We start from the raw sequence: 7449 nt of genomic DNA, 5'->3' as shown, positions 1-7449 counted from the left end.
TCATCACTGAATTGTTGCATTTATTATCCTTTCGATTACTGTGTTGCTTGTTTCTTTAATAAAACTTTCTTAGTTCTAGTACTCCAGACTCCAACTGAGTGATCCATTTCTGCTGGTTTGGCAACCCAGTTACGGGGTACGTAACAATAGCAACTGTTTCTTTTTGCTTTCAGAAATAAGCAAAACTCGTCCAAACAGAAAGAAGTTGTGAGCCTTAATGGAGTGCAAGCTAACCTATATTGCTGTTAGTTTTACGAATAGCTTGTTCCTCTTCATTATCGGATATATATACAGGTACTTCTTACTGTCATTTATGGTATTGTACTATACTGTCACTGCAAAACAAAAAAATTCACAAAAAAAATGTCATTGATAATAAACCTGATTCTGATTCTGTGGAATGCTCACTACAGAAGACAGCATTTAACTGGCTAAGACTTCTTACATTTTTGAGGGGATGAAAGGATCCTGTGAGTGGTCTAATCATTGGTCTCTGTCAAGGTGTCCTAATCAAGTTTTCTGCCGGTCTCTTAATCAAGTTTCAAAGAAGTGTAATCAAGATTCTTCGAAGGTCGGCATATGGATTAACAAATGAAAATAACTCTCTGGTGGTCCTGGATTAGGTTGATGTAAACCCTCCCCCACTCCCCCCATGCACTTTAACAATGTTTTGGTACTAGGATTCATTTCCTGTCGATTTCCAATTTAAATATAGAAATGCTTCCTGAATAAATGAATCAAATCTGAAGAGAACCAGATACTCTTCAGATTTCCTTCAGCCCATCCTGCTGAGTGTTTTCAGAGTTTTCCATTTCTATTTCTCCAGATCCCGAGTTTCTAGTTTAGCAGCTGTGACAAGGCAAAATCCACAAAACTATCAAAGGCGCATTGTGAGGAGAATGTAGGCTCTGAACTTGATGGGAGACATATGAGATGCATTCTTTACACTAATTCTGATCACACAATGGAAACAATTCTTTGGAAGTGAAATAACCATCATCAATTATGCCCAAGGATTACTAAACATTAGCAATTTAGGACTTGAACAGCAGCTTCTGTTGCTGGCATTACCCTCAGCTTTGAGGGCTCTGGGGTAAACATAATGCCTGATGTAGTTCACAAGGTTCACAGTTTCAGTTTTAGACCCGTGAACAGATAACAGAATACTTCACTCAACCTACTTTTGCAAACTCCTACTGCATTAAAATGTAAATGGAAAATAAAGTTAGTTCCCGATCTCTTTGAAGAATCAACACCAACAACAATAACCTCTATTTAGTTAACACACACAAAATGCTGGAGGAACTCAGGAGTCCGTGCAGCACCTATTGGAAGAAAGTAAACCGTTAACAGTTTGGGTCGAGACCCTTCTATTTAGGTAGCATCCACAAACGCAACCAAAAGTTCCCAAGCTCCAGAACTAAGGAGATGTCTTCCTTCTTCAAAGAAAGGGGTTTCCCTTCCTCCACTATCAATGCTGCCCTCAACCACATCTCTTCTATTTTGCACACATCTGCCCTCATTCCATCCTCCCACCACTTCATCGACCACCCCACTAGCCTTTACGTCTAGCACATAATTCTCCATAACTTCTACCATCTCGAATGGAATCCCGCCACCAAGCACATCTTTCGCTCCCCCCCCCACCCCAACTTTCTGCTTTCTGCAGGGATCATTCCCTACACGACTCCCTTGTCCATTCCTCCATTCGTCCCTCCCCATTGATCTCCCTCCTGGCTCTTACCCTTGCAAGCAGAACAAGTGCTACACCTGCCCTGATACCTCCTCCAACACTACCACTCAGAGCTCCAAACAGTCCTCCAAAGACACTTCACCTTTGAGCCTCTTAGAGTCATCTACTGTATCCAGTGCTCACGGTATGGCCTATATATTGGTGAGACCTGGAGTAGATTAGGCGACTGCTTCACTAAGCACCTATGCTCCGTCTGCCAGAAAAAGCAGGATCTCTCAGTTGCCACCCATTTTAATTCCACTTCCCATTCCCATTCCAACATATCAGTCCATAGCCTCCTCTACTGCTGCAATGAGACCACACTCAGGTTGGAGGAGCAACACCTTATATTTTGTCTGGGGAGCCACCAACCTGGTGGCATAGATGTTGATTTCCCAAACTTCCAGTAATGATCCCCCACACCATCCTTCATTCCCATTTCTCTCTCTCAACTTATCTCCTTATCTGCCCATCACCTCCATCTGGTGCTCCTCCCCCTTCTCTTTCCTCCATGGCTTTCTGTCCTCTCCCATCAGATTCCCCGTTCTCCAGCCACTTATCTCTTTCAGCAATCGACTTCCCAGCTCTTTACTTCACACCTCCGCTAGTTTCACCTATCACCTCTACCCTGTATTTCTTCCTCACCTCCCAACCCCCTCCCCCAATTCTTGCTCTGACTTCTCATCTTTTTTTCCCCAGTTCTGGTGAAGGGTCTCAGCTCGAAACGTCAACTGTTTACTCTTTTCCATGGGTGGCTGCCTGGCCTGCTGGGTTCCTCCAACATTTTCTTTGTGTTACTTCCCAGAATATACCAATTATTATCCCAAGAGCTACAGCTATATTTCTTTAAAGTTCAAATTTCAAAGTTCAAAGTAAATTTTATTATCAGAGTACATATATGTCACCACATACAACCCTGAGATTCATTTTTCTGCAAGCATACTCAGCAAATCTATAGGATAGTAACCATACCAGGAACAATGAAAGGTCAACCAGAGTGCCGAAAACAACACATTGTGCAAATGGAAATATAAATAAATAGCAATAAATAATGAGAACATGAGATAATTAGAAAAAAGAGTCCTTGAAAGTAAGATCATTTCTTATGGGAGTATTTCAATGATGGGGCAAGCGAGGTTGAATGTAAGTATCCCCTTTTGTTCAAGAGCCTGATGATTGTGGGGTAATAACTGTTCTTGAACCTGGTGGTGTGAGACTCTACCCAGTGGCAGCAGTGAGCAAAGAGCATGGCCTGGATGGTCAGGATCTCTGATGATGGGTGCTGCTTTCCTACGACAGAGTTTCAAATAAGTATGCTCAATGATTATTATAATTCAATGACTCCCTTAAATGTGCACACACGTTACTTTTGTGATAGAGAAAACATTGGGTGCTTATTTGAGAGAGAAATGTAGCCAATCATGACTACATATCCATTAAAAAATTAACTGTCAGAAAATATGTGTGCTTGAACATGTAATCTACAGCAACGTTAATTTGTATTTTCCTTTTAGAAGAAACAGTTAGTTCACTGAAAACAAATAGGATTGAGATCCACAGAAAGCTAAAACGCAGGGTCAATGTAATGGCTTTTAAAGATCAACAGCATAGAACTATCAAAATTGTTAGAGAAGAACTCTGGTTTAAAGGTTTAAATGACAGCATATTCAGTCACGTAGCTATTGGGGTTAGTTTATTATTGTCCATGTACAAGATACAGTGAAAAGCTTGTTTACTGTTCATACAGATCAAATCATTGCACAGTGCATTGAGCTGGAATAAGGTAAAGCAATAACAATGTGGAATGCAGGATAATTAATGCTGCTAAAAAACTGCAGTGCAGGTTAAGGACAAAGTGCAAGATCGTAATGAGATAGATTGTGAGTCAGCCTAGTCAAGGTGCAAGCCACTCGAGTCTTTGCACTGTAACATGTTACCAAGAAACACCCAATCAGACAGTTCCATGGAGATGAACTCCAGAAGTAGGTATACTGAAGAGGTGGTGGAGACAAAATGTATTTGATAAACAAGACATGACCTATTATTTTGGTGCAAAGAATGTTGAAATAGTAAAACTGACTAACATGATGTGTGGTTGAAGTAAATGTTCCTCATTATGGGGGTTAGGTCTAAGGCTCAGCTCTTAGTTAAAATATTTAAATTTTACTGCTACTGAAGAGCCACGTTAAACAGCTTTATGTTACATGCGTCCTTAGTTTTTTTTGGTGGTGAGAGGGAATAGTCACCCTGTTGGTCATCCTAATTCTTCCCCAACACCATCCTCCAATATCACTAAGTTCTGGGCATGCTCTGATGGCAGTGGAAGCATGGAAGCATTTGCAGGCTGCCTCCAGCACATCCTCGGACTATGTTGGTCATTGATACAAACAATGCATTTCACTCAGTGCACATCAAAGTTGCTGGTGAACGCAGCAGGCCAGGCAGCATCTCTAGGAAGAGGTGCAGTCGACGTTTCACGCCGAGACCCTTCGTCAGGACTAACTGAAGGAAGTGTCTCACTCCTTCAGTTAGTCCTGACGAAGGGTCTCGGCCTGAAACGTCGACTGCACCTCTTCCTAGAGATGCTGCCTGGTCTGCTGCGTTCACCAGCAACTTTTATGTGTGTTGCTTGAATTTCCAGCATCTGCAGAATTCCTGTTGAATGCATTTCACTGCATGTTTTGATATTTCAATGTACACGTCACAAATAAAGCCAAAAAAATCTGATTTCACATGATTTCTGATTTCATCTGAGGAAGATATTGGAATTGGTTGTCAAGGATCAGAATTTGGGTTAGGAGCTAAAGACAATTTTTCTCCCAATTTTACCAATAATTTAGAATGTGCAAAACTGGAATGTTGTGAGAAAACATGCATCTTTTCCCACTCTTCTTGTAGTTCCCATACATATAAGGATTATATTACATTATTTAAAGGGATGTATCGGCTTCACTCGAGCACCAAAAGCATAGATTAATTGTTGATTCACCTTAAACTATTTTTGTGGCAGATTAGCTATTGTATTTCAACATCAAGTTCAATTTGACCTCAATATCCTAATCTTGGCAAGGAGAGAAAGGTACACCTCTCTGTGTTGTATGTCATTATGCTAGATGTGTTAAATTCAGCATGAACTGGTAAGTCAAACCAAAGTTAGCATGAAGGCACAGGAGATTGCAAATGCTGGAAACTGGAGTAAAGCAATCTGCTGCAGGAACAGTGGGTCGGACGACATCTGTGAGGGAAAAGGAATTTCCAGTGTTTCTTGTTGAAATGCCCTGATCCTAAAATTCCTCACAACCCCACAACCCACCCTCCATCCCTCCTCCAAGCCCATAGATAATGTGTTCCTCCAGCAGATTTTGCGGATAGGCATCCATAGACACATGGATCAACAGGCTGTAGAACAGTATTTGAATGCAATCAGTAAACTCACTGACCAGTAAACTCCTTCACTTTAACATGACCATCAACAGCAAACCGGAGACAATAATGACTCAGGTGTAAAAAAGGAAAATGATGGCGGTACAGCACCAGGAATAATCGAGGTGCCAACCTAAGGAAGCTATAATGCATACATCAAAGTGGAATGATAGCATGCTGCAGCAGAGGTAAGCGATGTAAAATAGGGGCTCATAATCTTTTAACAACAATCAAAATGTACTTTTATAAACATGGAAATATTGTCATAGTGTAACTCCAAAAGTAAGAAGTTCTTTTAAACTGGAAAGCAGATAAAGGAGACAGGATCAGTTTATACAATTTAAAAGGTTAAATATATATCCCAAATGTAAATGTAGAGCTGCACTAGTTACATTACATTTTTTTTGCCGAGATTAAAAAAAAACTTTAAATGTTGTTGCATTTCTTCTCCTAAATGCTGTAGTATGTTAAGACTGCAACTGAAGCCTGCCAGGTGACTAAGCCTCATGGACTACTTTGACAGGTTCATCCAGTTAATGTTAAAATTGACTTGATTCAATGGATGAATGAGTCAAAAAATCCTACACATGATGATTTAATCTTTCTTAATAATTTGATATACAAATTAAGAAGATCATACTTTCTGTGCTAAAATAAAATTCTGCTGGGTCTTATCTAAAGTAATAGTTTAATTTGTTTATTTGAATGCTAACATTTCCATTAGCACAGCAGTTAGTGAAAAAAAGAACTCCATTTGAGGCTACAGACAGAATTAGATGCACGTCAGCTCTGGCGGGGGTTGTGGACCATTATTTCCGATAAAGCAAAACATGGCATCATGAACGGAGGTGATGCTTCACTCGCAGATGAGCTCAATGCCTTTTACGCACTCTTTGAAAGGGGGAATAAAATGACACCTGTGTGAATCCCTGAGCATCTCGTGACCCTGTGTTCTCTGCCTCGGAGACTGATGTTAGAACATCTTTCAGGAGGGTGAACCCTCGCATGGTGTCAAGTCGTGATGGTGTACCTGGTAGGGCTCTGACAACCTGTACCAACCAACTGGAGCGAGTGTTCAAGAACATCTTCAATCTCTCACTGTAGCAGTCGGAAGTTCTCACCTGTTTCAAAAAGACAACAATTATATCAATGTTCAAGAGTAGTGTGAGGTGTCTCAATGACTATCTTCCATTTGCACTCACATCTACTGTGATGAAGTGCATTGAGAGGCTGGTCATGACTACAATTATGTCCTGCATAGGTATGGAACCTGACCCACTGCAATTTGCCTATTGCCTCTATAGTCTACAGTTGACACAACCCCAATGGCTCTCCACTCAGTGTTGGATCATCTAGACAATAGCAATACCTATGTCAGGTTGTTTATTGATTATAGCTCAGTGTTCAACACAGTTATAACCTCAGTTCTAATCAACATGCTCTAAAACCTGGGCTTCTGCACCTCTCTTTGCAACTGGATCCTTGACGTCTTCACTGAGAGACCATAGTCTGTGCAGATCAGAAGTAGCATCTCCTCCTTGCCAACAATCAATACTGGCACACCTCAAGGATGCATGCTTAACCAAATGCTCTAATCTCTACACCCATGACTGTGTGGCTAGGCACAGCTCAAATGCCATCTATAAATGTGACAACAACACCACTATTTTTGGCAGAATTTCAGAGAAGGAGGCATACAGGAGAAAGATAGATCAGCTGTTTGAGTGGTGTCGTAGCACCAACCTTGCCCTCAGTGTCAGTAAGAAAATGACGAAACAATGTTTCAGGGTTGTGGAAGTCAAGGGCACACACGCCAGTCCTCATTGAGGAGTCAGCAGCTTCAAGTTCCTGGGTGTCAACATCTCTGAGGATCTATCCTGGGCCCAATATATTGATACAATTACAAAGAAGACATGACAACAGCTATATTTCAGTAGGAGCTTGATGAGACTTGGTAAGTCACCAAAGCCACTCACAAATTTCTACAGATGTACCACGGAAAGCAATCTAACTGGCTGCATCTCCATCTGGTATGGAGTGGCCATTGCACAGGATCATAAACAGCTGCATAAAGTTGTAAATTCAGACAGCTCCATCATGGGCACGAGCCTCCTCAGCATTAAGGACACCTTCAAAAGGTGATGCCTCAAAAAGGTTAAGGACCTCCATCACCCAGGACATGCCCTCTTTTCATTGCTACCTTCAAGGTGGAGGTACAGGAGCCCGAAGACATTTCAGCAACAGATTCTTTCCCTCTGCCATCGCATTTCTAGGTGAACAATGAATCCATGAAC

This window comes from Mobula hypostoma, chromosome 7 (assembly GCF_963921235.1).
Source record: "Mobula hypostoma chromosome 7, sMobHyp1.1, whole genome shotgun sequence".
Classification (NCBI taxonomy): domain Eukaryota; kingdom Metazoa; phylum Chordata; class Chondrichthyes; order Myliobatiformes; family Myliobatidae; genus Mobula; species Mobula hypostoma.
The sequence above is the reverse complement of the archived record's forward strand: the minus strand, read 5'-3'. Positions refer to the sequence as shown.